Raw genomic sequence first — 17,576 nt, forward strand, 5'->3', positions numbered from 1 at the left:
TTAATAGCCTGTATTTAAGTGGAAAATTTAACACATTTAACAATTTAACCAATTTACATTTCTTTATATTTTAAAATAAAAAATAAAAAAAGTAATAAAATCCAACCTGATGTTTCACTTTATTTTATTATTATTACATTTTGATGAATGGTGCAACTGTTCCTGTGGGTTGTTGCAACCATCCCCCTGCTCGGGATCAGTTGCAACATTTGACTTTGTCTGTTCAAGTTTAAAATTCTGCATATATTATTGTATGTACACATATTATAGCAATTTGGGTGGGTGTCCAATAGATGTGGATTTATCATATTAAAATTTTGGATTTCCAAAAGAATATATTCTTAGTATACTGTCTCTGAGAAACTGCATGGACGAAATGCATTAATGAATTAATGTACGAATAAAAATAATTTAAAGGCTTTTGATTATCGAAGTAGTTATTTAGCCATTTAGTTCTTTGTGTTGAGAATCATTGATTGATTGATAGATTGTTGATTAATTGATTGATTAAATTAAAACTTTACAAAAAACTTTAATAACTTCAATAAACATTTACTGCATAAACACTAAATAAGTAAATACAGTAGCATGGCAATTATATTATTCCAGACCTGTTTGTATAGCCTTGTCTAACCTTTCTAAAAAGATTTGCATTCTTACTAATAAATTTCATATATGAAAAATAGTAATTTAAAAATGTTTGTCCCTTGTTCACAAAGAAAGAAAGAAAGAAAGAAAGAAAGAAAGAAAGAAAGAAAGAAAGAAAGAAAGAAAGAAAGAAAGAAAGAAAGAAGGAAAGAAAGAAAGATGTTTTCAGCACCACGGACAGGGCTCACAGCGTGAATGAAAAAGCGTGTGCATTTAGCGTCTCTGCTCTGCAGAAAATAGGGAGAGAAAAGCTGAGAAAACACAGAGGAGGTAAAGACTGGAATACAGGAGGGACAGAAAGAAAAAGAGCTCTGCACGGATGGAGCTCAGGGATCTCAGATGGTGGATGAGTTTCAGGTGACATATTGTAGGGACACAGAGAGCGAAGAGGTGAGAATGAAAGACAGACGAGCGCAGTAAGCTGTGAAGCTCTGAGAGAATGTGGCGGGATATTGTGCGTGTATGTGTGAGTGTGCACATTCGTCTGTGTTATGGGGGAGGGAAAACAGACAATATCGCGTGTTCAATTATAAAAATTACTTAAATTTTGGCTTAATGACAAGATGCAAATATATATATATATATATATATATATATATATATATATATATATATATATATATATATATATATATATATATATATATATATATATATATATATATATATATATATATATATATATATATATATATATATATATATATATATATATATATATATATATATATATATATATATATATATATATATATATATATATATATATATATATATATATATATATATATATATATATATATATATATATATATATATATATATATATAAATAAATAAAGCTCAACGTCGTGGCGCAGTGGGTAGCACGATCGCCTCACAGCAAGAAGGTTGCTGGTTCGAGCCTCGGGTGGGTCAGTTGCATATCTGTGTGGAGTTTACATGTTCTCCCCGAGTTTGCGTGGGTTTCCTCCAGGTGCTCTGGTTTTCTCCACAAGTCCAAAAACATGCCAGAGGTGAATTGGTTATGCTAAAATTGACCGTAATGAATGAGTGTGAATGAATGTTTCCCAGTGATGGATTGCGGCTGAAAGGGCATCACATTTACTGGATAAGTTGGCAGTTCATTCCACTGTGGCAACCCCAAATTAATAAAGGGACTAGGCCGAAAAGAAAATGAATGAATGAATGGCTTTAAGTTGTACAGCTAAAACCTACAGTGTGGCAGCATGTCATTTTTTAAAACCATGGAATTACTAATGTAATCAATTAGTTCACCACAGGTTACTCTTTTATAATATATTTTAATCTCAATGAATCTTTTTTATTTTGGTGTTATCATAAATATGGCAATGTGATAATTTGCAATAGTTACATCACAGTTTTAAAGGCAAAAGGTGGCCTGTGAGTATAAATGTGTGTGTGTGTATATATATACACACACACACACACACGCACGCACGCACACACACACACACACACACACACACACACACACACACACACACACACACACACACACACACACATTTCAAGTCATCTGGTGAAATTGTATTCATATAAATTTTGCAGAATAAAAACATTTTGCACTGTTAGATTTTTCCAGTATCATGCAGCCCATTCACAATAGTTGAATAAGAATGGGCTGAAACGAATGGCCTTTTTTATGAACTGATCCATAAATCACTGTCTCACTGGATTCTTTCAAATATACAGTGCATTAAAGTGCATTAATGCATTGAATGTATATTAAGGCAGCAACAATGTGACTATGATTGGAAAAGTTTATCAATCATAACATCTTAAACTAAACAATTGTCCGCAAATGTAAAATGCAGAAAAATATATATAGCACATTTGCATTAATGCTTATATTTTGTTAAAACATGGCTGCTATAAAAAAACATAGACATAGACAACTACATTTTTATTTGTGTGCAGTAATTTTGCTGTATAAAATGCACTAAAAAAGAAATCAGCTGACATTTATATTTATAGTGCAACACAGATGATTGGTACATTATATGTATTACTTATAATGTAATATAAATATAATAAAACACTATGATAAAAAGTGCTTTAAGATGATGACAAATAGTATTCATTATGATAGTTTGTCTTGCAATCATAGTCACAGAAAGTAACAAAATAGTAGGTGTTTTACTGCATTAGTTTATTGCAGTAAATGTTATGCATGTGTTTTCAAAGTGTTTTTATGAAACATGAACTAAAAACCGAAGGAAATTAATGTAATTTGAAATCTTTGCCTTTTATTTTAAACCGATAAGCATGAAGCTTCTTTCATATCCAGTCTAAATCATGCAACTCTTTTCATCTCTTCACAACTGAGTTTTCAGAAATGACAGTTTTTCTCCAGCTCATCCCTCATGGTGTCTAAAAGCTGAGGAGACTAATAACGCTGACAGACTGCTGGTGTAAAAATACTTCTGACATTAAACTTTCAGAGGAACTCAGAAGGGTGAAGGAAAGGAATGAGACGTGATGAGACGGACTCTCTGAAAGCTTTGATGGTGGTGAAGGATTCATCCGGACAGTGAGACGGCAGTATTTCCAGACTGAAGCTCTCAGGCCTGACTAACTGACTGTCTCTCAGGAGTTATTCATCATCTAGACGGTATTAATTAAAATCATTTATTAAATGACACTCCTCATTCTGATTGGTCAGTTGTAGTGATGACAACATTCTCCATCAACACTGTGTTGTCAGTGTCACACTATACTGTTGTAAGCTTGTGTTTCAGTTATTGATTCTAGTGAAAATTGCCACAGAGAATGTGATTTAATGTTAGCTACTGTAAAATTGCTTTCCAAAATTGCTTTTAAATTGCTTCTCACATTATTAAGATATGAATCCAAAACAATAACAGAAAGTACTGGCAGGTCCTTACCCAATTTTGTACAGTATGACCAGCTGTGACTGTATATATTTCGAACCTAGTAAATGTGTTATTAAAAGTCATTTTGTCAAACTTCAGAGTTAAAAACTCATATAAGAACTTTAAAAACTTATAAGATATATTAATAAAAGTAATCCAACTCGACAAATGGGGGGGATTGAAAACAATTGTTGATTCTCAAGCTATGGTGATATTGCAATTAGTTCAATGTACTAATAAAAAGGCACAATGTTTTTATTGATTTTCCAAGAATGAGATTCTAAGTACATCGGTTCGAACTAGAGTTCTGCTTAATGACTAAAATGTTATCAGTATGATGGTGAAAAACTGTACATTTCTATAGGCAAACTATCCTTTTGCAATCTTATACCACAAACTAAAATAAGGGCAGTTTTTAATAGCTTAAAAATATGGGAGAGCGGTGCTATCATGTGATTGTATTGTATTGCAATATGAAGCAATTAAGTGTTGATGTCAAATCAAAAGTAATTCATAGATACTTGAAAATGATTTAGTTACAACTGAATTAGCTACAAATAACTTTATAAAATGATAGAACATGAAATTATATAAACATATGATATTAATTGTACCCAGCTTAAATGTAAATAAAGTTACCTGAAAGAGAAGGAGAGATGGGGAGGGAGAGAGACCAAGAACAGGGAGTAGGCCATAAAGAGAGCCTGATAGCAGTAGAGTCAGAGAAGACTCCAGAGCAGGAGAGGAACCTATTTACTACCTATTTTGTATCTTTCTTGACCATGTGACCAAAGCCCAAATACTGAGACATACAAACCGACCAATCAACATGTGACCACATCTTTAATCCCATCCAGAAATTCCAACATTTGCCAAAACACTCAGTTTAAAGCACACTAAAGTACTTTGTCCAGATCAATAAATATTCACTTGAATTTTTGTTTTAATTTGTGTGTGCATGCGTGTATACGAGTGAGAGAGAAAGAGATTGTGTGTGTATGTGTGTGTGTGTGTGTGTGTGTGTGTGTGTGTGTGTGTGTGTGTGTGTGTGTGTGTGTGAGTCATCAGTGAAGGTGAGTAGACATGCTCATTTCTCACTGCCTCCTGTCACTCACAGTAATGGCTGAAATCAGACATCATTAGACTAGACAAGTACTGTAGGACGCTCATCCAACATTCTTTCTTGTTTTTGGACCAACATTCGTTTCAGCCAGACACAGATCCAAAATGCTGAATCAGTCATGTCAAGTCAAATTATTTCAAAGTAGCTAGACTGTAATAAAAAGGAAAATAAAAATCATTGATGCGTATTGAAAATGTCTTGCATAATAAATTACGATTGAAAGAAAAACTTGTTTATTGTTTTTGCATGTTGTTAGTCTTTATGTGAACAACTGCAAGTTAATCCACTGAAAAACAAAAAAAGTTTGTTTTGGTAATCTTCAATAAAAGTCTGATCATTTGCTCCCGCGTATTGGCATTCCTTCCCTGATGACATTAGTTTAACACCTTCAGCCACAAAATTCTTGACCACACCCCTCTTACTGATAGTTTACTATGAGTGAATGATGTACAGAAAGAAAGCCCCGCCCCCCACTCAATATTCAATTTCAGTTGGAAGTACATCAACAAACTAAAATAAAATCAACTTCTGGTTCACTTAAAATTTTGTTGTTGTGCAAATCTTAATCGTAATCACATCATGAACTGTTTCTCCTCTGGGACAGCATACAGAATGTTAATCTGTAGAATAAAAAGATGAGTATTATTTATTTATTGCTGAATTAAAATTAAAGTAGTCACAATGAATCACGCAGTCAACAAGAGAATGTGTTCATTATTTTGAACGCATAGAAGAAAAGGAAAAGGTAATTGTTTCAATGAACAGTGATTTTACTTAAGACAAATCGTACAAGAACATAGCAAACACATTGCTTTTAACGTTCAATAATCTGTATATGGCATGTATAGCTCTGGGGTCAAGAAGTTCTTAGATAACATTATCCTAAAATATCCTTTTTAAATTGCAGTAGAAAAAAAAGTTCTGATAGAGATCAAGCCTCAGCCAGGTCATAAAAAGTAACTTAAAAGTAACATTATGCATTACTTACTATAAAATGTAACTAAGTAACGCAACTAGTTAATTTTTCAGAAGTAACTTAACATTGTAATGCATTACTTTCATAAGTAAAACTGGCAAATATTTTCTAATCTGATCACGACAAACTATGTTTGAATGGTCTACTCCGAGCTCCTCCCGGGTGTCAGAGCTCTTCACCTTATCCATAAGAGTGTGCCCTGCTACCCTTCAAAGGAAACTCATTGCAGCTGCTTGTATCCAAGATCTTGTCCTTTCGGTCATGACTCAAAGCTCATGACCATAGGTCAAAGTAGGAACGTAGATTTACTGGTAAATCGAAAGCTTTGCCTTTCAGCTCAGCTCCTTCTTTACCACAACGGACTGGTACATGGACCGTATAACTGCTGCCGCTGCACCAATCCGCCTGTCAATCTCACGTTCCATTCTTCCCTCACTCATGAACAAAACCCCAAGATACTTGAACTCCTCCATCAAGCGTAAGGACTATCTTCCAACCTGGAGATGGCAAACCACCTTTTTCCAGTGGAGCACGGGAGGTGCTGATTCTCAAATGCATAAACCCCTTTCCAAAATGAATTTTTTAACCATTTCTCATTTTTATTAAACTTAATTGATAAACTCAATTAAGTTTGTTCACTTAACATCTTTAGAAAAAGAAAAATAATGCATTTAATTTTAAACAAGTTATTGCAACAACAACAAAAAAAAAATCATATAAATCTAAAATAATGTTATATAAAATTAAATATAATAATTCAATATAAATTTATGGACACATTATTGGACAGTGATTCTTTGGGCGTGGTACTGACTAATGTAATATGCACAAATCTGTTGTTTTAAAATATCCTATAGAAATTATTAATTAAAAAGAGATCTGTGAGAGCTGTACTCATTTATTGTGAGCACTGTATATATAATGCCTCAATTTTTAATAAAATGTTTGCCACAAAATGAATAAAATAACCTAACTGGCCATTACTAACAAAGTAAGGCACATATAAAAATCACAAAAGCTAGCAGATACCAGATTACCAAGTGAATATGATGTCTACTTCATAAATACTATCAAAAAACTAAACAAAAAAAAAAAAAACATACATGCATACATACACATACAGCAGTTAACATTCAAAGTGAATCAAAAAGGTTTTTCAAAATTGTCCAAAAACAAGAAAGGTTGTTGTTTTGAACCCCTTCAAATGTTGACTATAAATAAATGAAGAGCCTATAGTGTAATTGTTTCTTGCAAATGATAAAAAAGAATGCATTTTTATGGTTTGTGCATGATGCAATACCACCATAAATAACCTAAAAGTCCCTATATGCTATGGTGGAGTTTCTAATAGCACCTAAAAGCCATCAGAGGAAGAATACACTGCTGTTTTCCTCCAGCTAATGAGTCTCTACAGTGAAGGAGGACAGATCTGCTCATACTGTAGATTTGGTTGGTCAGCAGATGTCTATAACAGATGCATCATCCACTCTTCTAAACAGCGAATTCTTAGAACATTCTTAAAAGGCTGTAATGGGCACAAATCAGCCAGAGTGGGATTAAAACAACAATCTCCTTATGTGCTGCATCCAGACATGACTAGAATATGCGGTTCATCCTCAGAAGAAGTGCATTAGAGCCGTAGTTCCTCAAAAATCACACAGACTCGGAGATTTGAATAAATACAATCCCACAGAGTTTAGCACACAGTGTTCCTTTAACTGCTATATGAAGCTGAATCACATCTTTTGCGCTGAGGCATATTATATGTGTTCATCTCAGTCTGTGCTTTATCACTTTTCTTTAGTCAATGACTCGTTCTTATAACAGAGTTGCTTTTCTTCTTGATGTACAAAATGCAGAGTCTCAGCTGGTGGTTTGCTTTTGTACTGTGAAGGCACAATTTAGACTTTGTGGAACTAGAAAAGTGCTCAAAAGTTTGGTAGAAATCAGATTTCCTTGTGGATAATTTTACTTTAAAATTATGACAAAAATTCATACATCTTTAAAATATGCGAAATGTGTGACAAATTTATTAAACATCTGTAATGAAATTTTGAAAATCATCTGTAATGAAATTTTTAAATATTCATTCATTTATTTATTTTCCTTCAGCTTAGTCCCCTTATTCAACAAGGGTCACTACAGCGGAATGAACCACCAACTATTCTAGCATATGTTTTACACAGCGGATGCCCTTCTAGCTGCAACCCAGTACTGGCAAGCATTTATGATAAGCATTATTTTATGCATGATTTACGCATTATTTTATGGTTTAATTAATATTTATATATATATATATATATATATATATATATATATATATATATATATATATATATATATATATATATATATAATATATATATATATATATATATATATATATATATATATATATATATATATATATATATATATATATATATATATATATATATATATATATATATATAAATCTCACCAAGATTAGGCTAGGTGTTTTTGTGGAGGAACATTATTGATTCCAGTGTAAATGGCTTTAACGCAGTCCTGCTCTCAGGATGGTGCATCCAGCAGCACCGAACACCCTTCTTACTGCTGCTGCTACAGGCCGAGATGCATAGTTCTGATCTGGCAAATTTTGCCTCCTTTGGGTATGATTGTTTGTTCATCTTTTACTAACCAGGAACATCCATTTCATTTTTCATGACAGTGGTTTCAATGTAGCGAGTGGCCTCATCATCTTCCCTGTCAGCTTGCTGTGCTGTTTAGCACTCTATGTAATATAGTAATATGCAGTGTATGAGTGTTACGACTGGGTGGAGTGACAGAGGACAACAGGAGGTAAGATCCAATGTGCAGGTTTATTCAATGTCAGGCAAGCAATGGTCAAATCAGGTGCAAACGGGTATGTATAGACAGTCCAGAATCGTAGTCGAAATAAACAGGCAAAAGGTCGAAAGGCAGGCAGCTAAACAGGATAACTAGGAATGCAAGGCTAGGATCTAAACACGGAGAAACAAGACAGGGAGAAACGCTTCGTAATGTCACACTGGGAAAACAAGACTCGGCAAACTGGAAGGGTGAATGTGTGGCTTTAGTATGGTGTGATATCAGTCTGTGACAAGGTTGGGCTGGTGCTTGCAATCAGGATCTATGAATGAGCAGGCGTGCGTGTCTGGGAGCAGTGCATGTATGAATGTGTAGTCCTGGGGAATGCGGAAATGTAGTCCTGAGAGTTCGTGTGAGAACCAGCGATCTCTGGGAAGCGATCGCTGGTTGTGTGACAATGAGTGACCGCCGAAATACCTTTGCGGCTAGAATGACCGTTCTTTTTGGACTGGTGGCTTGACTGACCACAGTCAAAATTCGTTCTTTTTGACTTCTCCATCATCATTTGTTTCACCTTTGCAGGGAGGGAATTTAATGTTGTAACAAACGATTTAATTACTTTCTCACGCTAATCGAAATGCATCACATGACTGTTCATTTACTGCTCAAGCCAAGCCCGGCCCGAGCCTATCTAAAATGATAGAAATTAAACCCAAAATTGTTCAGCTCTAATTTAGCCTACCCAATTTACCTGTGCCGCATGTCTTTGGACTGTGGGGAAACCAGAGCACTCGTAGGAAACCCACGCGAACACGGCGAGAACAAGCAAACTCCATACAGAAAAGCCCCAGCCAATGCTAATATTACCTAACCCTCTATAGCAGGCATTATGACAAACCTTTAAAAAAAAAAAAAAAAAAAAAAATATATATATATATATATATATATATATATATATATATATATATATATATATATATATTTTTTTTTTTTTATATATATATATATATATATATATATATATATATATATATATATATATATATTGAAGAAGATTTTATTCTCTCTGTATGAAGTATTTTCTAAGTGTAAAGCAGTTAATTTTCTCTTCTCAAAATGTATGTAGTGTTTGCAGCAAACATGCCAGCCTGTGTTAAAAATACAGTGATATGTCTGTGTAAGTTGAGTATGCCTGCACAGGAGCAACACTAGGAGAAGGCTGAGTGACTGATTGTGTAGAATAACTGAATATGTAAAGCACTGATTATATATGTTAAATACTTCTATGAAGCTATATGTGTCAGAAGTTAGAATGAGTAACATATTATTAAGTTATTATCCTATCATAACAATGTATGTAAACACTTAGTTCCTTTGCATAAGTTGCATCTATACTTTGCTGACATAGACCTGTAACATCTCTGTTGACATGAGCTAGTGGGCTGAGAGCCAAGAATAGCAGGACCCCTTAGACTAAAAACCTATTCAAAAATGGTCATGAGTTAAAAAGTGACTTAGGGGTGTGTCAAATAATCCTGTATAAAAATTGTAACAAACACACTGAAAGTTTAGAAGGTGCAGGAGAGACTTCAGAAGGTGTCCAGGAGAGACTTCAGAATGCTCTGGGGTCTGCTCTGCTCATTCTCGGCTTTATTATGGAGAATAAAGTCTATTTTCTGATATTCAAAACCTCCGGTCTGATAATTTGTAATTAATGAGAAGTCAATATTTACCACAATATTTATACATTTTTTTTATATTTTATATAAATATATATATATATATATGTACTTACATATATATGTTTTTCTTTTCTTAAAATGGTTTAATTTCAAGTGCTGTAAAAAATTTGGAAACAATTCTTTTTTTAAGGTACTTTATGATATGTTGCCATTTGGCAACAACGTCCAACAGTGGATCAAACTTAGAAATTTCAAATATAAATATTTTTTTCCAGTCTATCAGAAATCGCGCTACAGAAAAACACTGCATATCATGTGACTTAACCAAAGCATATCATTGGCTACTCTAAGGACTTCTCTTTCCAACAACAAAAAAATAATAATATGTTGGTCTTAAAGAAACAGTGGCAGGGAAATAAACATGAGTATCATGTTACCATATGGTCACGCCGTGCAGTAGAGGGTTAAAAGAAATTGGTTTACAGTTATATCCTCTATGTAAGAACCAGAACTGGCAAGGCTGTGTCCGAAGAGCAGATGTAACTGGTCAGCAAACTGACTCTAAGCAACTTTGGGTAAACTATGAACCATTAACTAAAATTAAGGATTTATTAGGTTAATCATTCTAAATTAGACCACATCACAAACTATAAGGTTATCAGCTTTATTTAGATGGATCTAAATTTTATTTATTGTAAACTTGATTCAGATTAAATTCAAAGTTAAGACCAAATTAAACTTCATTTTACAAATATTTATTTTCACATGTGCTAAAAAGGCGTACATGAATTTAACCTCCACCCACGCTATTAGTTCTGACATAGAACTAATAGATGGATCCACACACAAAAAATCTAAATTTTACGGTAAATTACCATTTTATATAATATTTTGAAAACTTTTTAACAGAATTTTTTTGTTACAGACAAAACAAAACCATAAACAGAAATGGAAGAGATCATCAACCAAAGCTCATCACAAAAAAAAAAAAAAAAACTTTTCACAAGCAGAGAAGAAGCATACTAACATATAGAAGGTGTTCAGTGACATTCACTCAACTACTGCAAATAAAATGTTACCATAGTATTTTTACTGTTTTCTTTTACCATTCATATCACTTACATTTTTTTACTGTGTAGGTAAGTTTTGAATCATCTTATGTAGCAGTAGAACTACTGCCGTCATAGTCGTAGTTAACTGATTAACTCTTACGAGTTCCTTAGAAAATGTGCTTGAAGTGGAGAGCAAATCTGGCTTTCACTGGATTGAAGAGATGCCTAACATTAAGAGAAAATCAATTGAGAATTCATGTCAGTTCCTAATCATCAGATCTTTTCTATGTCTGTGTGTGCGTGTGAGTTGTCTGAAGATGGTCCGTCTGAACTCTCAGGATGAAACAGTCACACTTCACTGAGCAGATGGACTTGATGCAAAACGATGATCCACTTGACATTTCCTTGATTGCGTTTGCCGGGACATGAACAAACACATTCACAGGCGCATGCAGAGATATACGCATCTCAAATAAACTGAAAGAAATCATATTTGTGCGGCCACGATAAGGGGCAAGAGAGCAAACTTCCTTATTCTCTGTAGGTGGCAGCGGAACAGAGACCTCCAGGATACTGACTAAATATCAGTCATGAATTATGGAACAGATTGACTGGAAAGACATTCATGTGACCTCAAATGTTACATATAATAAAGAAACACATCCATAAACATATCATAAGTGGTACAGATTAAACTAATTTTGAAAATGTTTTTACGCATGGTACGTTTGTACGCATTTTCACTCTGCACTTAAGTGTTGTAATGCTAACTAATATGTACCGTGGCAATAATAAACATATATAGTCTATAAATATATTGTCAAATATACACTTTTAACAATCCACTGCACAATGCAGTAACTTACTGGCAGCCGTTTGCCAGTAACTTACAGTAAATCAGTTACAGCAGAAATACTGTATAATTTACATTTACAGCACTATTTATCTGGCTGTATATGTATTTTTAGTACTGTTGATCTTTACCGTAAAATTATCCAAGAGTATCTGGATGCAACCTTGATGATGCAAGCTGAGACTGCATATCTCAGGCATGCAATGTCAGACACAATGCAGTCAATGGAGCTAGTGACATCACTGTAAGTGGTAGGGTTAGGGGTAGGCATCAAAAAGCATTGCATGCAGCTCAGATTGCAACCATTGCACCAGACCACTGTCAAATATAAAGTAATTTTACAATGCAATTTCACAGTAGCATACTGCATAACTGTCCTACAGTAAAATACAGTTCATATCACAGTTAAATACTGGGTGTCACAATCACCAACAATCTAGTCTATAAAGGTCGCTGGAGAACCACAAATATGCCACCAAAACGAAAAAAAAAACAAAAAACTACAAAGCCTGCCATGCACCACACATTCACACCAGTTGCTGTTTTATCTTGATTACATACACAAACACAGCCAGAGGATAGCTATGAACTGATTACTTAGACTTTAAAAGGAGCACTGACACACTTAAGACACACACACACACACACACACACACACTAACACACTTAACACACACACACACACACACACACACACACGTGTGTACATGTGTGTATACGGTACACACATTTTGTTTAGTAAATATTAATATTCAAATAATTTAATTACAGATAATAATACAATTTCAATACATATGCATGATTTTATACATTTGTGTCACAAATGTCACATATTTTAAATATTCAGAAAAGCAAGAAGTTTAAACTGACAAGGCTTTAAAACAAATGAAGATGTTTTCTTTGTTGTGGTCAGAGTAACTGGGGCACATTTTGTTAAAGCACCACCATCTAATGAAAAGAGGGCAAGAAATTGCAGCTTATTTAAAATTCAATAACACAAACACACACATTTTTGCTTCCTTGCAAAGACGGGGCATTTAGAACTAGGGGTCTATTGAACACAAGCCACAGTTCAGAATGCACTGGACCTGCGGATTAATAACTTTTTTGAACTTGTAGGTTAATCAAACATTTATATCAATTGCAGAGATCGTCTCCTGCATCATTCAAATCACGTGTATGAAAGCATTTTGTCTTCCCAGTAAAATATGATGACAGAAAAAGTTGTTGTGGAACCTACCTAAATGTTTTCTTAGCTTCTTAATTAAAGGTGTTTCTGACAATGTTTGTTTAGCCTGCATTAATGCATTCAGTGCAAAGCTGCATAAAAGATATAAAAAATAGTGATTTCAATTCAAACCTGAGCAACATAATAATGAATGATGATAATTTGCATATGTTTATTAATCCTTCGAATCGCTGCATGCAAATCTGCAAATAAACGAGAAAGATTCAGTTGGCACTTTTTCAGTTAGTTACAAATAATTAAAAAACACAGAAGAACTGGGAGAAGAGTTTATAGTTCAGATATAAGTACTGATGTTTATTGGAACATGACGCTGGTGAATGTGTGGTGACAATGGGTGGTGACAAATAACCATCAATGACCCATCTATAATGAAACATGAAGTTTTATGTGTGAATTGTTGAATCATTAATTTATATATTCAGCATCATCAGCAACAGTAGCAAAAATCTTATTTGGAATTGAATATTTTCCCTTTTTTCAGCTGGTTCTTTCTTGATTTTTCTTCTTTTATTAAAATTACAGGTTCTTAGTTATGCTTGTTGTGGTTGTACTGTATCTGGTTAACTCTTTATAATCATATATCCTGTTAAAAACCACGTTAAAAATGCAACACGTGATGCTTTCTTTACGGATTTATATACGTTTGTGAGCTCGCGATCCTCTGCCATTTGTCATTGTTATGGCCACCATCAGCTGTTTTTACTCATGCGCGGCGGTCAAGTTTCAAAATAGTTCAGCTTTTGCCACTGTGTAGATTGATACTGAATGTGTTTCACTGTTTTTACTTATGGTTAAGAACAGAGCAACGTGCTGATGTTAAACTGCAGTGCTTTAATGCATTCCTGCATTTGGCTCACACATACCCTCTGCGCTCTGAGTACTTCAAAATTGTAGATAAGCCATGGTGGGCGTGTCTCTCTGTCTCACGCTGAATGCAGTCGAACAATAGACTGGGTGATCGGACCAATCAGTGTAGATTAGCATCACGCTAAAGAGGCTTGGGAACAAACGAATCACTGAACGAATCATATGGAACTCGTTGGGATGTTTAGGTAAAAATAATTACATATTATAAGACATTGAAAGTGTTTTTGACCTTACATGCATATCAGGCTGTCATAACTTTTTCAAACCAAAATATTTTTTTCAAACCAACATATGACCCTTTTTAAAGGCATAATAGGGGCTCTTTAAATAAATGGTGACAGATTTGCTTTCCTGCACATATAAATGGATAACCATGAAAGCATGCACATTTTTTTTTTCATTTACTAATCTTGTGCGAGCTAGTGTATAATAAAATACAAACTATGCTCTAGATTTGCCTGTTTCAAACCGATGAATTAATATTTTTGGTAGAAACATGCATTCACAATGGTATGACCCACAGTAAGGGTGGGTCTGATAAATGTATAAATGTGTTATTTTAACTGTTAATACTATTAAAGATACAAATCAGAGCAAACTATTTCTTAACTATTTAAAAGGCAGACCCCCCCATACATCTTGTTTTGATTATCTTTATGGGGGATCAATCATTAACTAGGGGGGCCTAAATCGCATCCTGGTCGCCACATCAAAGTGAACTGCCAACTATTCAAGCATATGTTTTACGCAGCGGATACTCTTCCAGCTGCATACCGGTGCTGGGAAACACCCATACACTCGTTCATTCACACACACACTTATACACTACAGCCAATTTACTTAATCCTATAGAGCATGTCTTTGGACTGTGGGGGACACCGGAGCACCCAGAGGAAACCCACATAAATACTGGGGGCCCTATCATACACCCGGCGCAATGTGCCGCAAGGCGCAACGCAATTGCTATTTGCTACTTTCAGCTCGCCGCAAGGGTCATTTTGAAGTGTTGCGCCACACTGTTTAAATAGCAAATACATTTGCGCTCATATGTGCGCCCATAGGCATTCTGGTCTAAAAAAGCAGGCGTGTTTTGGCGCGTTGCTATTTTGAGAAACTGTAAATAGTCTGTTCTTTAGACCAGAACAAAGTTGGTCTATTGTCTGGCGCAAAGTGCGCCTGGCGTACACACTACACACAAGATGTAGAGCAATACACAAATATCTTTACATATGAAAAAAGATATAATATATTAAGGATATATAAAATAAGGATATATATAGGATATGAATATAAATGATTAAAATATTACAAAACATATTAATTTCTAGCCTACATGAATTTAAAAACCACTGCCTTCATACTATCTTTATCTCGGGAGGCTTTTTCAGTTCATTCAATTTGCTTTTGTATAATGTTATTATTATTAGCAGTATTATTTATTATATCCATATTTATATTTGTTTTATTAAAAACAAGCTTAGATTTGTCCACCTATCAGGTTTTAGACCATATGGGGCATAGCAGGTGTATTTGGAAATAACTCAGTATTTTGACCACACCTCGTTATTTTTGTTTATTTATTCGTTTGCTGTAAATTAGAACTGAGTTTAGCAATAGTTTTGAAAAAAATCTTTGCGCTTAACAAACGAAATTAATTATTTATAGGCTAATTGATGTCTGTGCGGTAAGGTTTCCCTATCCACGAGAGCAAAAGCGAAAGTGAACTTACTTTACGTCATGTAAATAGCACATGTGCTTATGGCGCGACGCAGCTGGCTCTTAAAGGGAATGGCAGATGAGGCTCTAATTGGTTTATTCTCAAAACACACCTATAACTCATTAAGAAAATAAACTCCACCCTTTTAGATCATGCGCCATGGCGCAAAGCAGATTTTCTCGTCCTTAAATTAGCAAAAATGCGTTCTGACACGCCCTGAAAGCGTTTGCGCCCTGCAATTTGCGCTCTGCGTATGGACCGTCAGAATAGAGCCCTGAGAGTGCATGCAAACTCCACACAGTAACTTGAACCATTGACCTTCTTGCTGTGAGGTGACAATGCTAACCGCTGAACCATCGTGTTGCACTCATCTAATCCTTGATGATAAAAAAAGTCAAGCCTAATGAAACCACACAATTTTCAACAGGTTTTCTAAAACTGCCCCTCTTCTGGCTTGACACCATAACAATTTGTCAAAGCCATTCTAAAGAAGCAATACCAGCAAGGCAGCAAAAGTCAAAAAGAAGCGCTGCATGGTGCTGAAGAAGACATCGTGAGTTCTCTGATTACTTTCTTTTGCTCTTGCAGGAACTATATCCGTCTGCTCTCTCTCTGTCTTCCTCAATCATCCTCTTATTCATCCGCTCCTCTGTTCTATTGTTGAATTTCACTATCCTTAGCCCATTTGCTCTCGGCGTGTGCCTGAGGAATTCAGAATACCTGGAGTTTCTCTCTGTTCGCTTATCCTGCTCCTCCAGATTTCTGCTCTTTCTTTAGCTCGCTTTCTCTCTGCTGCAAATCTCGTCTGATAGTTTTGTTCTGGGGCTTCATGGTGTGCTGTACTGTTCTGTGCTCTTCATGCGTCGCTAATCTCCAAAACACATAGGGTTTGCTTTAAACACTCCAGTTGCCTTGCACAAATACACACACACTCACACTCACATACATGCACACACAGGCTGGGTGCTGTTTGAACATCTGTTCGTTGCTGCATTGTGCCAAAGCAACATTTTTCTCACTCTTCCCATGTCATTCTGATCCTTATTTACAAAGCAGATTTGTTTTTCTTTGTCCCTTTTACTTTATCTTTGTGACCCTGGACCACAAAACCATAAGTCATAAGTGTCAGTCTTTTTTTTTTTATTATTGAGATTTACACATCACCTCAACAGCTGAAGTAATAAAACATACATTTATGTACGGTTTGTTATGCTTAGATAAAACTTTTTTAAAAATCTGGAATCTGAGGGCTGAGAAAATTACCTTTATAGTTGTCTAAATTATGTTCTAATCCAGTGTTTCTCAACTCCACTTTTGGGTGGCGGGAACATTTTCAGTGGGTCGCGGAGTGTGAGGTCAAAAAACAAAACAAAAAAACAACAAAAGTAAAGATTTGTACTTATTTTGCTTATACCGGACTTTTATTTTGAAATCCGTGCACGACAACCCTACTATTTGACATGTGAAATTTCATTTAATTGTTGCAACAAATTTGTTGAATCACAAGTACGACCTCGAAATGTAAAGTATGGATACATACATATATTGATGACAAAAAATATGTAAAGCCTCAGTGTCATATGTAGTGAGGTGCTCTCATAAGAGAGCATGCCTTCTAAATTAAAACAACATTTAGAAACCAGAAAACATGTTTTATTAACAGTTTATTATTAACAGTATTTGTCGTTTTTACTTTGTAATA

The 17,576-nt window shown here is 34.7% G+C and overlaps 1 protein-coding gene across 2 annotated transcripts in view; it reads left to right on the forward strand.

Moving 5' to 3' along the window:
* kcnj19a (potassium inwardly rectifying channel subfamily J member 19a) overlaps positions 1-17,576 on the forward strand; it is a 163,417-nt gene that overhangs the window by 73,461 nt on the left and 72,380 nt on the right. Inside the window, exon 3 of one of the 2 annotated variants that reach the window (XR_012401132.1) lies at positions 3,113-3,282. The exons of the other annotated variant lie outside the window; for it this stretch is intronic. The gene's annotated coding sequence lies outside the window, so the exon portion shown is untranslated. The remainder of the gene's footprint in view (positions 1-3,112; positions 3,283-17,576) is intronic. 2 annotated transcript variants of the gene reach the window in all.

The sequence above is a fragment of the Danio rerio genome, chromosome 3, assembly GCF_049306965.1.
Source record: "Danio rerio strain Tuebingen ecotype United States chromosome 3, GRCz12tu, whole genome shotgun sequence".
Classification (NCBI taxonomy): Eukaryota; Metazoa; Chordata; class Actinopteri; order Cypriniformes; family Danionidae; genus Danio; species Danio rerio.